This window comes from Micropterus salmoides, unplaced genomic scaffold (assembly GCF_014851395.1).
Source record: "Micropterus salmoides isolate LMB-PRFRI ecotype aquatic unplaced genomic scaffold, ASM1485139v1 Ms_hic_scaffold_2, whole genome shotgun sequence".
Classification (NCBI taxonomy): Eukaryota; Metazoa; Chordata; class Actinopteri; order Centrarchiformes; family Centrarchidae; genus Micropterus; species Micropterus salmoides.
This window is the reverse complement of record NW_024041150.1, coordinates 48,326,226-48,346,509: the sequence shown is the minus strand read 5'-3', so window position 1 is coordinate 48,346,509 and position 20,284 is coordinate 48,326,226. Positions and strand designations below refer to the sequence as shown.

Below are 20,284 nucleotides of genomic sequence, written 5' to 3'. Positions count from 1 at the left end.
CTACTTTCACGCCGTCCAGACTGAAACAACTCGTTCTCACTCCCCAACTTGTTACATATGGATGCATGGTCAAAACCCGTCACGTCAGTTTGTAACACAGTGGGGATCGCTATAGCGTCATAGTTGAGATCGTAGGGCGTCCAATACCAAAAAGTGACAAAGCATATAAAGCTTAAGTGACAAGGTAGTTATTTGACGCTAAAGCTAGCTAGCTTTAGCAGCCTCCTACCCTTACTATAACCATCAGAAATGTTAGTGCCTAAACCTAAGTCTGACTTTATGCATGTCGACTGGCAAATCCTACAGCTGTGCACATCGGCCTCAAGCAAATTGCATAAGTTATGCAAGTGACATATGTTAACTTCTGTACGTAGTTATTTTAACCCAAACCATGATCTTTTCCTAACCTTAACGTAACCTAAGTATTTTTGTGCCTAAACCAAACCAAGTTGCAAAGTTTCACAATTTTAATAATGTGTCGTTTCAAACTGGCAATGTTTCTAATGGCTAGTGTTTTATTTTGAAAGTCTAACCAGATGTTGCATATTTATGGTTGCTAAGCATTGCTAACTTGACCGCAGAGCCTTAAAATGGACAAATGACGCTAAAGGGCCTTGACCAAGCCTCAATATGTGACAAGTTCGGATCTGCACACCTGAAATGCTACTGCCAGTGTTTTTGTTTTGGTATTTTTTGAGAATCATTTGTGACAGTGGCTTGGATCTGCATTCTGAGAAGGTCTTGAATTGGCTGAACAGGGCAGGAATTAAGGAAATGTCCTTGATGGAGATGCTCCGTTGGTGTCAGATGAGCTCTTCAAGTTGCATGGGTTCGACTTCAAGGATATGTGTTGTATGGGAGTCTGTCTGTTGTGCACCCTGTAGTGAATCTGTTAAAAGACGCTAACAGCTCTGTGTTTGTCCAGTTTCCTGTTTCTGATAAAAACACTGCACATGTTTCACTGCAGGACTGTTAATAAAACAAAGGGATAATAATAATAAGTCATTAGAGCTTACATTTCTCTGCATTCTGCTCACATGTAGTATATCTAAATATATTTAAACTTTTACTCAAACATCATTATTGATCGGTTTGCTTTAATGTAAATAATTATTACATTAAGTGCTTAATTTTAAATAACAGAGAAGATGGACTCAGCAGACCAAAGACACTTGGTTGATTGTCTTCTGCATCTTTTTTGTGTCTCTGCAAATCAAACCACAGGAGCAACCTGTTGATTCCAGTGAACTGTGGCGTGAAGCTGTTGTGGTTTCACACTATTAGGTGGTCTGTTTTAGCTGATGTTTGTCTGTTTTGTTGCACTTGATCTTGTTTTAACAGAGCGAGCAGCTTTGTGGTCATCCAGTTCCCTGTTACAGATAAATACCCTCCAGTTATATTCGGTCTTCCACCCCTCAGAGCAGTGGTGTTGAGAAGAGTGACAGCAGGTGGAAAATATATTAAAAAGTGTCTTAGACAAAAACATAAACAGTGAACATAAACATAGAAAGTGGCGTGAAAAGAAAAGGCAAGCTCAAAGACCGGTTTAAAGGCCCCCCAGAATTTAACACTGTCAATTATCTTTGAAAAAACATGCTTGTTCTTTTCCACCTCTTCAATCCTGTGGCCTTCGTACAGCTGTGTAGCGATGTTTACTCTGTCTAGCATGGCAACCTTCACCATATTGTCCATATGTGCCCTTGTACACTCATGTTTCTTAATCTTCTCAGATAAATGTATCTGTCATTTACTCCTGTAACAGTCCATATTGTATCCGTTCTCGCTTTAAAAAGCAAGCATGGGAAGAAAAATACGGCAACCAGCTAGCCAAGCTTTTCTATTGTACCAATTGCAGAGCATATACATACGTTTTAACTTTCTCGCTAGCCTGTAGACTGATTTTGATGTCAGCTTGGTCTGGGCCGAGATCTTTGACATGTAGTTTCTCCACCAAAGTTCTCCTCTCAAATGGATTTTGAAGAAGAGATCTTACTGAATTTGTGGGTGGCTGAAAGCCTGTGTCTTGAGTTCCCGCATTCATCATTGTCTACGACGTCAGGTGTCCCTAATCTTCCACCGACTCACTCGGCTTCAGGCATCAGATTGGAGGACGCTCATTTGCTTAATTTATTGTTACGTCCCCGGCTTATCTAGGGGTGGGGGACGAACAAAAGATTGATAACCCGGGTGGAAAAACATGTGTCAAGTAAACGTATTTATTCTTAGAAAAGAGGGCAAAACAAAAAGCAATCTCTGCTTACACGAGAGACAAATATAAATGTAAATTATACGAGGTTTCTAAATAACAAAGTACCACCCAGCTGACCACACAGTCCCCACCGCCACCGCGTTGGGGAAGCACGCATGGAGGGCACCCGCCGCTCACCACACCGGCTTCCACTGCCCGGTACAGTAAGTCGCACAGTACGTTACCCAGACTAATGTGAATAACAACTGACAGATACGGATTGAATGAGCCGATGACGAGCGAGACGACCACCACACCACGAGCACTCAACTGGCCCGGCTTACATAGCCTACTAATTGGCCTTGATCGGCCCCAGCTGTGAGCTCCACCCAGCGTCACTCAGCAGGCGCGCGTACACACCTGCGGGGGAAAGACAGACACACCCAAAGTAACACAATTATAGCACCCAGACCTCATGGGTCGTAACATTTATGTTGCTATGGGCATATCTTGTGTCAGTTATTGGCTGCGCTGCTGTCAATAACTAATATAGTAAAAAGAAACATCAAAACACTTTCCACCACCACATAAAGTTTAAAAGTTATTGTAATTCTACATGAAAAATAAAATTATTTTGTCATTATTGAGTGTTGCAGAATTAGTAGTACAGCAGTGAATCTACTAACAGTACAGTTGTTGTCCCTGCAGCAATGTAATTTGTATGCATTTTGTCTTCCAGAGTGTTATTCAGCTGCAGTCTACTCAGCAGTGAGAGGAACAAAAGACCTCAGTTATTGACAAACAGCCATCAGACCAACAGGACCAGAGGTACAGCTGCTCTTTATTTATTAACTTTGGACGCTGTATGTGCAGTTAACTCTTACTAGTATCTATTGTCACTTGTAGATCTCTTGCTTTATTGATGCTTGTATGTTGTTCCTTAAATGTAAGTCGCTGTGGATAAAAGTGCCAAATGAGTAAATTTAATGTAATGTGAACAGAACCAAGGTTCGCTGTTTCCCCTGCCTCTGTCATGGAAAGGCTGAGTGCAACGGCAAACAAACTGAGGTGTGGATCCAAATGCAGACACTAGCAAAGAGGGTGCAGTTCTAGGAATTTAATTAAATAAACAAAAACAGGCTCACGTCGGAGCACAGGCAGGCAAGAGTTCAAACACAGGGGTAAATCCAACAAAGGCTCAGAAATCCAGAAACAGAATAATCAAATAATACAGTGGCAGGACAGAACACTCAACATTACACGAGGATGCACAAGGACTAAACAGAACTGAGCACATTAAATACAGGAACAAACGAGCAGGAGATGCACAGGTCCCGTACAATAAAAAAGTACAATAAACCAGGCAGAGGTAACGCAATAAATCAGACAAAGCTAAACCAAACTAGACAGAAGAGGAACAAAGCTAGACATGATCACCAGACACTAGGAGGATAGCAAAGTAAAACAGGAAGTAATGCATGCGACAATACTCAAGGACAGACTTGACAAAGTTAACAGAAGACACAGAACAGCATGCATACCAGACAGGAACAAGGCAAGACAGAGAGCACAGAATGAAAAGGGTCAGGAACAATAGACTAAACAGAGAACACAAAACCAAAACTTTGAGAACAGGAACCAAAAACCAAAATCACTCCACAGCAGATCAGAGCACGACTAACAGCGTCCAGTATTTATGCTAAGCTAAGCTAAGCTAAGCTAAGCTAACTGCTTCCTCACAATTTTAATGTTAATGTTTAATGTGTTCAATTATCTAAAGACAAGTCAGTAGTCATGGTCAATGATGAATAAGGTTGATCAGCTTACATGCTATCTTTCAGACTTCATCCTAAATTAGGAGATCAAACTTGAGCAGGTATCTGGGAATTGTTGCCCCAGTAATTTGTTTTATCCCACAGATCGTGCATTCTAGGGAAGTTTTTGAAACATTTGGATGTTGCAATGTAAGAGCGTATGTTTTGCTTCAACATTGAAGGGGATTAAAACTGCAGTCTGCTGACAATTTCTGCATTTTTCTGTATCAACTTATGGCGGGAATGTCTTAATTTATTTAAAGGGAAACACTAAATTCAGGCTGCAGGTAACAATTCAAAATATAAAAATATAATGCAGTAACAATGAATCATATAATGCAGCATTCTGTGTTGCTTTCAGACAAGTTTTCTACCGTAGATCAACTTTTCTCATTTATTTTCATAAACATACATGCAGGCATGATCTAGTCTTCCCTCCTCTTTGGTGCATTTGGTTCGGGGGAGTAACCTCTTTATATGTGGTTGTATTTATCATGCAGGTGAAAAGATGCCACGTGCACATTTAAAGAAGGTTACAGGAAAAAACTAATCTGAGAGAACGGGAAAAAAACAGAAATCAGCACAGAAATTTCAATTTTAATATAATTAATATAATAAATAGAGTTGTTGTCTGGTGATGAAGTTTCTTTGTCTCCAACAGTTTCTCATGTTGTTTGAACTGTTTGTGTTTGTGTGTTCAGAGTTTCCAGCAGAGCCAGAGGTCGTCTACTCTTCACTGAGGCCCCATCCACACTACTGCATTTTTTTATTAAAACAGAGACCTTTTGCTACGTTTGCCTCCCCGTCCAGACTACAACACTGAAAACAAAGACCTAAAACAGAGAAGTTTGGAAATGCTGCCAACCCCGTTTTGCGTTTCTAAACTCCGGAGGGCGTTTTAGTGAAGATGGGCCAAAACTGAGGACTTTAGAAACAACGACGCAGCCTCTCACGTTCAGCACTCACTGTCAATGATTTCACTGTCAAAGCTAAATTAGACTCATGCAGCTACAAAGAGACAAATCCTCATACATAAATGACAAAATAGGTTGAATGTTAAATTTCCCAAAATGACATACTGTAAATGTCTGTTGGACAGAACAATGACATGTATGACCGTTCCCCAAAATGACGTACGACGCCCAGCGACAGGCATACTGGACTTTCAGTACGCTACAGAAGTCACCTGACATTTAACACGTGCTAAATGTCAAGCAACATTTGTAGGCTGATTCCGATTTAGTGCAACATTTTTAGATGTTTTTATGTGTAAAATCAGTGACATGAAAAAACTGAAACTAAAGATTTAATAAATTGTTAAAATATATGTGTAAATATATAAACACACACACACTCACATACATACATACATGCATACACATATATATATATAAACAAACTTTACTGTTATTTATATTTAATGACTTTAACGATTTTTTACTCTTGTTGCCCCGGCAACTTGTTTCTCTGCAGGTTCAATAAACTTCTTCTCGTTCTTGTTTTCCTCCTGTGGTTCTTTGGGTTTCACAAAGCTGTCGGATGGAAAATTTGAAAAAGTTCTCTGGTTTGGCTGCGGCTAACAGATACTCACCTCTCTTCAGTTCAGAAAACTAAGAATAAACAAAACCACAACCACAGACCTGAACAGCATCGACCTCGTTCAGCTTCAGTACAGAGTCTGTTTCTGTTAATAGAGTTTTGATTCTCAGTCTGTTAACTATGGAGGAGATTCAGTCTTCTTCTCTCAGAGATATCACACATCAAATAAATCAGCAGGTCCTGGTTTTCATGAGATTCTCAGAAACACAGCGACATAATGAAGAGAAGCAGTCAGGTTCTCATATGAACACTCAAACAGGGTTTTCTGGCTGTAATAATAATAATAATAAACCTTATTTTATTAATTTGTCGCAGAAGTCAGAAAATATAATTTCCTGCACAAACTGTTGGGCTTTAATGTGAGAAATGAGGAGTAAATAAGTATTGAGAAGCTAAAAACAACAAAGTAACACAGTTGGCAGAACGCATCTGAGGAGAGGCAGAGAGAGACGAGGAAAGAGGAAGGTAGATTTAACAAGCTAATGTTAATTTGGGCATTAACTTCAAACATCTACAACAGAGGTCACTAATAGGCGGACCGCGGCCCGGATCCGGACCCAGCCGCCGTCCGTTCAAGCTACACTTTTTGTTACATTTTTTCTAAAAATTAGGCACTTTAATTTAGTTTACTTAAATTTAGAATTTATTATTTGAATAGTTATTATTTATTATCCTTCCAGTTTGATGTGAAAACTGACTGAAATATTATTTGATTTGACAGTCCATTGTTGACTAAAAACATGTGTTGATACAACTATAGGTTATAGTACTGAATGATAACGCAAGTTCGTCGTTTTGATGTTCCGGACCTTTGCTTCAGGAAATTTTCTCTAACTAGACCTCTTTGAAATCTAATTGAATACCCCTGATCTACAACATCAGGGAAAAACCTTTTCTGTTTCAGGTTGTTCTACTAATGTTACTCAGTTCCTGTAACTGCACACTGTGTTGGAAAACAGCCTGTGTGACCCGAAGCTGCAGAAATACTTTCACTTTCCATTAGTGACGTGTCAAAGTGTGTTTAGTCTCTGCAGAATAAATGTAGGCTCCACACTGTTTAAAAATCATTGGATTGATTGTGATAAATCAGCAGGACCTCTCGTTACACAAAGCCTGGCTTTCTTTTGATAGAAATTATTTATTTTCTGTAATTCGCTTGGTTGCGATTTGTTTTATAATGATGATCATTAGTCAGACTAGCAGCTGTTCTGAGCTGCAGAGGGAGAGTATTCAACAGTCCTGAGATGCACACGTCTCCCTCTATATGTAGTCTTATGCTACTTTAGTCAACAACGGTCTGTTCCAGTGTTGTTGCCACAATAATTCTTTGAGTTGTAAATATTTAGGAATAATCAGATGGTGTCGGGTACCTGTGCTGCTGGAGAAGGCAGATCATACGCAGCTCCCTCAGTAACAAAGCAAGTGGTTTTGTTGTCTACAAGAGAACAACAGACTACAGGCAACAGTAGGCGAGGCAGCAAGTGGGATATTTTAAAGTGATCTTATCGACACCTTCATGCAGATTAAAGAAAGTAAAATAATTGTATTAAACAGAAATAGCTAAATAAGAGTTTGGGCCGATCAAGAAGCAAAGTGCATTCTCTAGAAATAACCGTGTTACACAGTGGCTGTTTCTAACTGATGCACATGAAACACTTCTAACAAAAAGAGAAGAGCAAACTGAACAATATTAAAACACAGAGGAACTTGTACTTTTTAACACTTTATTTGAAGAGGGAATGTTAATTATTCATGTTAATTAATGTAAAAACAAGTGAATATATGAAAACAGATCAAAACATTTCAAACCAAAATGTACAATTCTAGTGGAACAATAACAAACCACATCGTATTGATTCTTTAAATAAAGTTTTGCTCGAGTTTGGTCTGCAGTTTATTCCATAAATATGGAGCGAAGGAAGTAAAAGCAGTCCTGCTCAGCTCTGTGGAGACCACTGGAGTCTCTTTAAGTCTGGAGAAATGAAAGTAGATATTTGTGGAGGTAGTTCTGAAAGAAGAGCTTTATAGATAAAGAAGAGAGCATGTTGCTCACGCCTCACAGAGAGAGAGGCCCATCCCACATTTTGATCACAGTGATAATAACAGTAAGTGTTGTCAGTGATAAACCTGAGGGCACAGTGGTGAACTGCATTCAGGGCTCTACTCTACTCTTGGAAAGGAAACTGGGGTCGGGGTAGTTGAGTCTCGTATTCCTGCAATAGGCCAGTCGTCACTGATGACATCAGCAAAGACCCCACTGGCTGCGCATTTACAGGGAGTATTTGTTAAAACAACGTCTAGCAGAGTAGATTTTTACAGGTTTTTAAGGTGTGGGCGGGTCGGTTTGGTTAGGAGCTGAGTCAGATTAAGCTCAGTACGAATGTCTTAAAATGTGTCTGCTACAGGTAAAAAACCATCAGGTCAACCATAATCAGCCATTCAGAGTTGCACAAACACGTGATGCATCAATCAGATTATATATATATATATATATATATATATATTTAAAGTAGACATTCATAAGGATACAGAAACATTTAAGCAGCACTTTACATAAAGTGCAACACCACCACCTCTCCCCACACTATAAATAATGTAGCCAGACAAGGGAACATCTGAGTCAGCTTGGAGAGCTATTTCTGAGTCCAAGATCATAAGATTACTTCCAACAAGACCTCTTTGTGTGGCAGTAAGAACAAGTTTATTTAAATGTAATGCAGGTATTGCATCATCTCTTAGCAAGTCACCGCTGGGGGAGCTATAAGGTGGAGCTAGTGTGGTTAGTAGGGGTGGAAGTTCCCTAAGAGATGGAGTTGTGCTGACAGGAAGTGACCAGCAGTGGACATTTGGGTACTTAAAGTACTTTAATGCTTTTATTTGAATAGGTTTGTCAAATGGAGCTCGGCGGCCCCAGTACCAGCTCTGACATGGTGAACATGAGACAGCAGAGATGAGAGCAACAGCAAAACAGAGTCAAAGCCAGCAGAGTGAAAAGCACCAGTGATAGGGTTTATTTCTTTATCGTTCTCAGCTGATGTGATGACTTTACTTGAGGAGACATAGAGAGGTCTTTCTAGTTTTGAAAATGTAGTTTAATGGCTCATTTCATGAGGTGCAGTATTTGTATAAAAGTCTGAAGAAAATGTCTCTAAAGACAAAGAAGAAAAGCTCCAGACTATGACTGCACATTAACAGGAACAGGATGGGAGAGTTTCTTTCCAGTTAAAAGTCTAACTGTATCTTACAGGATCGTCCTCCCTGTGGTGTCTGTTCACTGCGTATGTGAGAAAAAAATCAAGAACACAAACTAAAATATTTACCACAGACAGTTTACAGTGACGGAGGAGTTCACATGCAGCTGCTGTGTAGAGACTGAGCTCTGACTGATCATCAGAGGAAGAAAAGCCTCCGTGTTAACAGCTGCTGTACTGGGTGGTGGTGGAGCAGTGGATAAGACACATGCCTTTAATGTTCAATCCCCCACTGTGACACATCCACCAATGTGTCCCTGAGCAGGACACTTAACCTCTAGTTGCTCCAGAGGCGTGTGATAAGTTCATTTAAGTTCATTTTGCCTAAAAACTTTGCAATGCACACTCTTATCACTGTTTATTATTATATTATTATATTACATTTATTATTATTATTATTATAATTACATATTGTCGAATATAAAACGCCGGCACAGCACTGGAGAACATTAAACCCTGAATAAAAGAGCAGCAGTCAGTTTCTACCAGCCAACAGTAATGAGGAAGAACTGATCTCACATCCTGACTAAGAGGGGGGGGGGTGAAGACAAAATGAGCTCAGAGCTGCTTCATAGCAAACTCTGCCCTCTAAAAGTTCCTCCATGTTATTATCTGTTTACAAACAGGTCCAGACATTTAGAGCCTTCAGAGTTCACTTTCAGTTCTCAGCTACAAAGTTACAGTTAAAGAAAGTTCATAATCCTGTTTTATTGACTTTACTGACTTTTGGTCACGTCTGCTCTAAAGGCAGGAAGCTGCTCAAAGGTCAACAAATAACTGATTTAAAGTCTGTTAGAATGTAAATAAAGAGTCAGACTGGACTGTCAGCTTCATGGTTTTAAAATGAGGACATAACGCTCGCTGTCTGTAACCTGATAGCCGGACGGCTGCCTGGAAGCTCAGGAGGGTTTTGGTTGAGCTGCTTTTGATTCCAGCTCCAAGCAACATTAACAGGATCAACAGCTCTGATTGTGTGAAATAAAAACATGCACGTACTCTGTGGATTAAGATTCTACATACCTACATTCAACACATAGATACAGTTTTACCAACATCATGGATCTGTACTCTGACTCAAGTAACATTTTGACTTTAGTTTTATATTGTGTTTAAAGTCAAAGATACAGAAATATCTGCCAACAGTGGACGCTGCCAGAAACAGACACATCACAGCCTCATGTCTCTGCAGCAGAGATCAGTTCAGCATCAGAAAGTTGGTTACAGGAGAAATAACCAAGATCATTTGTTTCCTTTTGTTACAGACTGAGAAAAGCAGTTGTGGATCAAGTATACAGAAACTAAAGTAAAAGTACCCATAACACACTACTAAATAAATACAAGTCCTGCATTGAAAATGTTACTGAAGTAAAAGTCCAAGAGAAAGAGAACAATCAGGAAAATGTACTTGAAGTATTAATTATCTGTATCGTTGTCTAAGAACATTTCACAGTCAGAGTTCCTGAGCAGCTCTCAGAGAAGACGATGAAAAATGTCCTCATGCAGGAAAACAGAGCTGCAGTGAATCCAAACAGGATCTTTTCCCCTCTGATGCAGGTCGGTGAGTGAACAACAGGGACTGAGCTCTTCAGGGTCGGACTGGGAACAAAGTCCAGCTCCGTCATCCAGAACAGACTGTTAGTGTTATAACTGCAGCTAGCAGGATGTTGAGCGGCACTGACATCAGTAACTGTTGATTTAAAACATTTGGAGCTTTTTCTCTCTCTCGGTCTTTTACCCGTTTAATTTGATTTGACCTCTGACTCTACCTGGATGGATGGATCCACTTGAAGGGGTGGGGGGAGGTGCCGACGGTCTGTACCACTTCCTGTAATTAACAATCAGCTGGCTGTTCCAGCATCAGGTCATATTGTTTGTCCCACAGAGCAGCTGGTCAGTCAGCCCATCTGGCATTAACCTGCCTCCAGGTGAAATCAGACGTGTGTCAACAGCTCAGGTTTATTTTACAGGAGGAATGTGTTTCTTCTGTCCAGCAGCACGTTCAGTCCACCAATCAGCAGCCAGAGAGTAACGACCAATCACTGCTCCCCACAGTAACCAGAGTGACTTCAGTCTGGATCCTCACTAATTCTCATCTGCTGCCTCTGGTCTCTTAATCTCACTGCAGGTTCTGCAGTTCATGTCTGTTTATAGCAGGTTGTTGATTCCCTTTGGGTCTGTTATATTTTTTAAAGATCACAAAACCACCAACACCAAGAAGAAGAAGAAGAATCACACAAACTGGCAGACCGACTCTCAGTCCAACATTTCCCTCCTTGTTTCCTCCCTCCTTGCCTCCTCCCTCCTTGTCTCCTTCCTCCTTGTGTCCAGCTGTGTGACCTGCAGAGCAGAAACAGGTGTGAGGTATCAGCTGTCAGCAGGTGGACAGAATGTCAGACATTATCTACTGCACTTTGATCACATGACTCGTAGCAGCTGTTTCCTCTAAAGTCTCATCAGCAACATCTTTCTAAAACACAAACATCTGATCTGTGATGTTTCTCAGCTCAACTACCAGGAAGCAGCTTCACCTGAGAGACAAAGAGACACTCTGAGCTCTACACGCTGACCTGAGAGACAAAGAGACACTCTGAGCTCTACACACTCACCTGAGAGACAAAGAGACACTCTGAGCTCTACACGCTTCACCTGAGAGACAAAGAGACACTCTGAGCTCTACACGCTTCACCTGAGAGACAAAGAGACACTCTGAGCTCTACACGCTCACCTGAGAGACAAAGAGACACTCTGAGCTCTACACGCTCACCTGAGAGACAAAGAGACACTCTGAGCTCTACACGCTGACCTGAGAGACAAAGAGACACTCTGAGCTCTACACGCTCACCTGAGAGACAAAGAGACACTCTGCGCTCTACACGCTCACCTGAGAGACAAAGAGACACTCTGAGCTCTACACGCTGACCTGAGAGACAAAGAGACACTCTGAGCTCTACACACTCACCTGGCTCTGTCACTGTCAGCCTGACGATGCCGGTGAGTACAGATACATTTTCCTCTCTAATCCGACACTCATATGTTCCAGTGTCGTTGATGTTGACGTTCTTCAGAATCACAGAAGCGTCTCCGTCCTTCATCTCTGGATCTCTCAGCTCCACTCGACCACAAAAAGATTCATGCTGGTAGTTTTCATATGAGCGGCCGTCTCTGAAGAAGAAGACAAAACCATCACCTGACTTCGGGTCAGGTCTGATCCACTTTATCACTACTATGTCAGCACCTCTGTGACCCCGACAGGGAAGAGTGGCGTCCTCTCCAGGCTTCACTGTCACCTCCTGTGTCTCTGAACAGAAAGAGAAAAGCCTCCAGTCAGGACTTGTAATGTTTCCTGTTGTTCAAACATCTTTTGATGGAAGCAGCAGAGATCAGGTCTCTATAAAACAGCACATGTGAACTCAGCAGCATTTCAAACCCTGTTCTCAGACAACTTGAGTCCCAGCTGCAGAAAGGAGAGACTAACTCCTCTGCTGCAGCTGCACGCTGACTTCATGTTGCTCATTTCTACAGCTGTCAGTCAAGTCGTCCTCCGCACCATCAGACAGGAGACATTTTACTTTCATCTGCTTTCTGCTTGTTTGGAGATTATTGATTATTGATATTATTTCCCATCTGAATACAGACATCAGCATTTCTGACCCTGAACAAACAGCTGAAATATTAAACATGTGAAGTTTATTATTTCCTAGAACCTTTGAATCTTTGTCCTTGTTTTCCAAATGTGTCCCCAGTCTGTCCGTCCTCTACTCAGACTGTGTCTGAACTACTTCTACTGAGGAAAGAGTCCCTACAGTATGAAACTGCTTTACTTCTCAGAGAGACAAATGAAGCTGCTGGATCTGCATGGACAGACACCACGAGAGGGGAGAGGACACATGTTGGTCTCTGCTGTCCATCCGTCCACACAGTAAACTACATGGCGAATAAGATTAAGATGTGTTTGATTGAACATGTGTTTATCGAGATGATTTCTCGTAGCCAGTATAACTGGATGTTTTGCTTCAATTGGCATAGCTGCTCTACTAAGCCGTCCTCCAACCCTAATGAGATCACCATCCAGCATCGGGTTGAGCTTGTAGAGGTGGCTCGTCCTCCTTACACACTCTCCTTTCTTCAAGTTGGCCAGTTACTCCGGAAACATTGTTTTTTGACAAAAACAGATAATAGATGACTCCGCTACAACCATATCCTCCATAGACAGAAAACCCTTTGGCACTTGAGCCTTAAAGCCTTTCATCTGGACCTGTAGCTCTTTTTCCAACTGCTCAGCACTTTGTTCCGATTCAGAAACGGTTCCTCTCAGCAGCTTTCGATGTCGCACCAGAGACAGAAGTAAGGTCTTAAACTTGAGAAGCCAATCAACAGCCCTTTTAAGACGGAACCAGGAGGAAAAGTAATCAATGAGCCTCTCCACTGGACTGACCTGCTCAACCTGAGCCGCATTCACCATCACAGCCTTGACCTCCGGGTCACCAATCAGAGTGTTTTCCAAGGTCTCAGGATTTTGGGGCCAACTGCTCTCAGGCTCATGAAGGAAGTCAGGACCACGGAGCCATGCACCAGTGTTTAGAAATAACTGAACTTTAACACCTCTGGAGGCTAGATCTGCAGGGTTGGCTTACGTATTCACGTACCTCCATTGGGATACATTAGATATTTTCAATATTTCAGACACTCTGTTTGATACGAAGATTTTAAATCTGGATGTCTCGTTGTTTATATATTTCAAAACAGAAGTGCTGTCTGTCCAAAAGACAGACTCTTGAAGGTCCATTTGCAACTCCTTCCTCCACAACTTGTCCATTCTGCTAGCCATCACCGCGGCAGTCAGCTCCATCCGAGAAATGGTGACAAGTTTTAAAGGAGCTACTCGTGCCTTTCCCATTATGAATACACTGTGAGTTCGCCCGCTATCATCATGGAGCAACAGGTAAGTCACAGTCCCAAACCCTTCCTCACTTGCGTCTGCAAAGTGATGAAGTTGAACAGAAACAAGAAAACCAAAGTCCACAGGTTTTAAACATCTACTAACTTCCCAACTTTCAAGCTCATGAAGCTCTTCCATTCTCTAGTCACTAAAGAGGGCAAAGGTTCGTCCCATCCCAAACGTCTCCTACAGAGGTCTTGAAGGATTTTCTTGGCAGACAAAACAACAGGTGCCAAGAAACCAAGAGGGTCATAGATCGAACTAGTCACAGACAAGATTCCTCTTCTTGTGAGTGGGTGAGTTTTAAGCGTAATTTTAAACTTGAATGAGTCAGATTGGACACACCACTGTACACCCAAGATATACTCTACAGGCAGAGCGTCACTATTTAAATCCAGATCTTTCACCTCCTTGGCGAGCTCTTCTTGAGGAAAAGTAGCGAGAACAGAGTGTCGGTTACTAACCTATTTTGTGAGCTTAAAACCACCTTCCGCACACAAGGCACTAAGCTCTCGACATAAAGAAACTGCTTCCTCTTCAGAGCCAACAGACAATCATCAACGTAGAAATGGTGCAAGACTGGGTTAATTGCATTAGAACTGAAGCACTTTTGATTGTCTTCAACACACTTCCTCAAGGCAAAACAGGCACAACTGGGAGAGGAAGTAGCACCAAACAGGTGTACCGTCATTCTATACTCCACCAGCTCCCGACTGCAATCTCCATCAGGCCACTACAGGAATCTTAACAGATCAGAGTCTTCAGCCGGCACTCTGACCTGTTGATACATGGCCTCAATATCTCCCATGAGCACTACAGGTTCTTTACGGAATCGTGGAAGCACTCCCACTAACAAGTTTGTGAGATCTGGTCCCTGAAGAAGCTGTGAGTTCAACGATGTCCCCTGAAACGTAACTCCACAATCAAAGACTATTCGCAGTTTTTTCTTCTTAGAATGATACACCCCATGATGAGGTATATACCATACCCTTCCATCACAACGGGTCAACTGCTCGGTTGGAACTCTCTCTGCATAGCCGTTAACCAACATCTTAGACATGAATGCGATGTAATCGAAGCAAAAAGATGGATCCTTATTCAAACATCTTTTAAGACTCAATGCACGCTGTTGTTCCACTGTCTTATTGCTTGGCATTTTGAGGTGTCTTTGCTTCACCGGCAAACCAATACTATAATGACCATCAATGAGCTTAGTAGACTCTGAGACCAACTCAATGAAGCGCTTATCCTCCACTGACAGACCAGGTTGTTCATCCTGCAGAGTTTCAGGGAAATCTACCTTCAACTGCTTCTCCCAAAGCTTATCAAGCCTCGCCACCGAGATCCGATTGACTGTGATGTCAGGCTGCAAACATTGTTCACTGATATGACAATCTCCATGGAGCGGGCCATTCACCGTCCAACCCAAGATGGTCTTAATCGCATAATAATCGCCTGTTCTCTGCACGAACCACCTCCCATGGCTCCAGAGCTTGAGGAACGTTAGTGCCAATCAGAAGATCCACATCAGAATTGATCTCTGGTATTTTTATGTGTCTTAGGTGCGGCCATCTTTGAAGGTCTTTTGAGCTTGGAATGTTACCTCGATGAACCGTCATGTTCTGCTGAGTAAAAATCTCAGACAGGCCACAGAAGATGTTCGAGTCCAGCCCGACGACTTCCAAGTCTGACAACTTGTAACTGTCTACCACTTTCTCTTGCCCCATAGTCCTAAGGAGAAATCCCAACTTCTTCCCTGTAAGATTGAGCCGAGTCATGAGTCGCTCTGTACAAAACGAGGCGGTACTCCCTGGGTCCAAAAACGCATGTGTGACCAAGGTCTCCTGACCCCTCTTAGATTTCACTTGAACAGGCAAGATAGAGAGCGTACAGTCCTGCTTACCGACCCCAGTCAAGCCACTAGACTGAACAGACACCACAGCACCGTCTCTGGCCATATTCAAGCCACCATTGGCCTGAGTCGGACTCGTTGGTTTTGCTGTGGGGTAGATATGCAACAACGTGGGATGCTTATTATTGCATACTTTACATGTCATACGTTTTCGGCAGTCTTTACTCATGTGTCCGACGCACATCCAAAACACATACGGTTCTCCTTCAAAAAGGAAATTTTCTCATCTTGTGTTCTTTTATCCAAACTAAAACAAACATCTAACGAATGCCCAGCCCCACAAAACAAACAAACTTTCACTAGTGAGTTCTTCTCCCTTTTAAACCCAGGCTCCACCTTATTCTCAGCAGGTGCTACAGTAGTAGTGAAACTACTGCCTCTAACCTTTGAACGAGGTTGAGACCGGACCATTTTTGCTTCATTTCTTCCACTCGCAGATGTCTCTTGTATATTTCCAAAAAGAGGGTCACTCGCCATCTTGACTTGCCTCTCAACAAACTTTACAATATCTGAGAACATAGCTCTGCGATGAGACTTCTCATGAATATCGCAGGCCACACTTCTCCAATAATCCCTCAGTTTATAAGGCAGTTTTTTCACAATGATTTGCATATTCGTAGGTACGTTCAGATCACTTGCAGAAACTCCCATAGAGTTGCAGCATTCCCGCAACAATAAACTGTAGACCCGTAAAGCTTTGACATCTTCGGCCTTAAGCATCGGCCAGGAAAGCACCTTGTCCATATGGGCAGAAGCTACCTTAAATGGATCCCTAAAATGCTCCTGAAGTAGTGATTTTGCCTTACTATAACCATGGGACGGAGGCAGATGTTGACAACTTCAGATCAAATCCCTGGGCTGACCTCTCGTATACTGTTCGAGGTAATACAAACAATCCGTCTGACTTTGCGTTCTCGCCTCAATGTTGTGTTCAAATCCTCTTATGAAAGTTTGATACTGCAGTGGATCTCCATCAAAAACTTGTAGATCTCGCTTAGGTAAGAGAAAAAGTGACTGTCAATAAAGACATGATTTGATTTTGCCTTTCTAAAACTGTGAGAGAACGCTGATCAGAATTATTCACAGTTACAGGTCCATCTCCATACAGAAAGTTAGTAATAGATGGATGAGAAACACCTTCTGGCAAAGTGTGCTGATCAACCCCAGTCACAGCAGCAGGCAGACTATGCAAAGTGGACTGACCGGCCGAGGTCACAGCAGCAGGCAACTGGCTTTTGTTGTATGTCTTGGACCTCACAGAAGCATCACCTGGAAGCGAAACTTCCCCTATCGCCTCTGCAGCCAATGGTTGAGTGTTGAACTCCGGCACAAATATTGGAGCTTCATGGCTCAACTGTGTACTTTTCCCTCTTTTCAAATAAGAGTTCATCCCATCTGATCTCACAGAAACATGAGAAGCCTTGAACACACTCACTTTAGCCATAGACGCTGCCAGCTCCATGTCCATCTCCAGCACCTCCTGCTTTCTCCTCAACAGTTTCTGCTGTTCCTCCAGGGCATGCTTTTTACTCAGCAGCTTTTGACGAACCATAAGGGCAGCAGTCTCAGCCTCAGCTCTTATTCTGGCTGATGATGTAGTAGACAGAGGTTTACTCACTACTGTACTGAATCTCTTTGACCTCAATGACACATTGGAAACACTATCACTTGGCCTAACGTCATCTTCTGCATTTTCCACAGTTTTGACTATGCATAGCTCATTATCGCTGAAAACAGCAGATCCTAAACATGGTGCAACAACGCCCTCAGCTGGTGCCTCTGGCGCCTCCAGCAGCCATTTATTAGTCTCCTCCACAAAAGCAGTTTTATGTTCTTCAACACTCTAAAACCAAGCATTTTGTTTTTCTTGTTCCTCAGGTGGAAGCATAGGAACAACAACGCCATGGAGATGACTTGCTTCTGTGAACAAACTCGACAAACTTTCAAGACTGTATTTTTTCAGCATTTCCAACACTTTGCATTAGGTCTTTAATTTCTCTTATTGCATCTTTAATTTTTCTTACTTTTACTTGACATTCTTCTTGGAGCTGCTCCAATTTATATTCAAAAGCCTTGGGTGTAAGTTTTGTTTCTCAATTGACCTGGAACCATTCAACTCCATTTTCGTTTACAAACTAATCCAATAATCACAAAAAATATCTGCTAATGACATGCTAAACAGCGCCCTAATCACTTATATCATATATCATATTTCATGACACATACCATGTGAACAAGGTACAATGTGTTGTCATTGATTCCCTCTAACTTATTCACTGAAGCTAAACTAACTCAACCCTAGTCTTCTGTGCATACTAGCGGTGGGTATTTATGTACCTAAATACCGATAGTCTTGAACCAGACTGACCGTCTTAGAACCAGAACCGAGGCGGCACTCCCAAGCGCAATGCTTCACCCGCTTAACGCACGAACCAAAACACTACAAAAAGTCCCAAAACAAACAAACAGTACAATCACCTTATGCGAAAGTACCGCTGAGCCTAGCAGGGAATACAATTAGTTCTTAACAGACAATCCACAAAGTTCAATGTTTTATACCTTGTGATAAAGACGACTGCGATGACAAAATGAGAATAGTAATCAGCCAATTTGTGAATGAATGGGCTTACGTGAGTCCTAAAGCGCTGGCTATCTATCGCTTACAACATTTGAAAGCGATTGCAAACATCCAGTGTAGTCCTGACAATATGTTTGAATCAGCGCAACAACAACTTTCTGTTGACACAATATTGCGGCGTATACCAGTAAAACAAACAAACCAGACCCACCAAAACAACTAAAACGCCGCAGCAGGCTGAAACATGAGGATTTACACTGAAGACGCGTCACGCTGAACCATCGTACATATTGAGTCTCTTTATTACGCTATTTCACATACATAGAAAACCAATCACTTACTTTGAGTGATGCATGTTGTAAGCAGTGCAAAAGGTACCTCAGAGACATCAGTGAAAGATGTTAGTAATGATGACGACGATGGTAACGGTCAACAGAAAGTTCTTCCCCATGCTCACCCTGCAGCCATGATCAACCCAAGCTTCCCCACAGGTGAGCACACACACATATTAATACAGACACCACGCCCCCGGTCACACCCACAGTAACCGATGACGTCATGATGCGCGTGCATGTACACTACAGTGCAAAGAAAAGAGAGGAAACCCAATAAAAACCCAAACAAACCCAGTGTATGGCTCCTACATACCCTTTTGTTTTGGGTAGTTTCACTTAAGTCTGTATTGTGGCTGTTAATATTTTCTGAATGAGTCTGTGGCTGAAGGAGCTCCTGAGCTGCATCAGCTCAGCAGAGAGAGGATGAGAGGAGTTGTCCAAGATGGTTTTCTATGAGAGGCCGATTAGGGTGAAAACATTAAAAAAAAACAGACACACGCACACTGAAAACTGTCACACACGCACTGACAATGTGGGCATATACACTGAAATACAGGGTTACCTGAGTGTGCATGTAAAATTATATTGGTGTGCCCGGAAGCTGTTGTTGTGTAACAGGAAGCCTTAGATTCCTGTCCAAATAAACAAAAAAAAGCATAGCTAACATGATGAAACATGGATTTCAGTGCGAGTGGTATTCCTTGTTCAGAGATTGTTTATCTAAGCAATTATATGAACAGTTGATCATTTATTATATTTATATATTTAGTTCAGCATCCCTAAACCTACAGGGAGGGATATTTATTGTATGTCACATTTAACTTTTGCTCCTCACCTTCAGATATTTTATAAACTTAATCTCTGTCTTCTTATTGACAGCTTATTATACACATTCTACATGTATTTTGACCATTGATACACACAGACAAGTAGCCTGTATCCTACTCTGTGTGAAGTGTGTGGTGTGAATATTTTCAGTGTGTATGTGTACTTTGTCAATGTGGATGTACACATATTTCAGTGTGTCAGTCGGTGGTGTGCGCCCTTTTTAATGTGTGTACGAACATTTTCAGTGTGTCTGTGCCTGGTTGCAGTGCATGTGCTTGGTGTTTTGTTGGTGCATGTATGATCATTTTCGTGTGTATGTGCACATTGTCAATGTGTCAGTATTTCCGTGTTTTCAGTCTATGTGCGCACAATGTCAGTGTGTGTGTGTGTGTGTGTGTGTGTGTGTGTGTGACAGTTTTCAGTGGTGTGCGTCTGATTTTCAATGTTTTTACCCTAAATGGCCTTTCATAGTTTTCAGCTTCCCTCTCATCCTCCGCTCAGTCTCTGCCTCCACACTGTCCAGTTCTATCCACACCACCGAGCTGGCCTTCCTCACCAGCTTGCCCAGTTTGTTGGCGCCACAAGTCCCGCCGCCCCCTCCCCAGCACACCACAGCGAGGAAGATGACACTGGCCCCTACAGACAGGTAGAACATCTAGAGCAGCATGGTGCACACATTGAAGGACCTGAGACTCCTCAGGAAGAACAGCCTGCTCTGTCCTTTCCTGTAGAGGGCCTCATGTTGTCTGTCCAGTCCAGTTTGTTGTTGAGGTGCACCCTCAGGAACTTGTAGGTGTCATCATCTCTACCCCCAAAGTGCATCTGCCCTGTAACTGAAAA

The 20,284-nt window shown here is 42.1% G+C and overlaps 1 long non-coding RNA gene across 2 annotated transcripts; it reads right to left on the bottom strand.

Annotated features, from left to right (window-relative positions):
• Window positions 1–8,285: 8,285 nt before the first annotated feature.
• Window positions 8,286–18,766, bottom strand: LOC119913137. 2 transcript variants are annotated; one of them, XR_005446388.1, is made up of 3 exons: window positions 18,623–18,766; window positions 11,812–12,150; window positions 8,286–11,189 (listed from the first exon to the last, which is right to left on the bottom strand). It is a non-coding gene; the product is annotated as an uncharacterized LOC119913137 (long non-coding RNA). The 2 variants fall into 2 exon arrangements; XR_005446389.1 differs by having other exon boundaries at window positions 18,660–18,763.
• Between the last annotated feature and the right edge of the window lie 1,518 nt (window positions 18,767–20,284).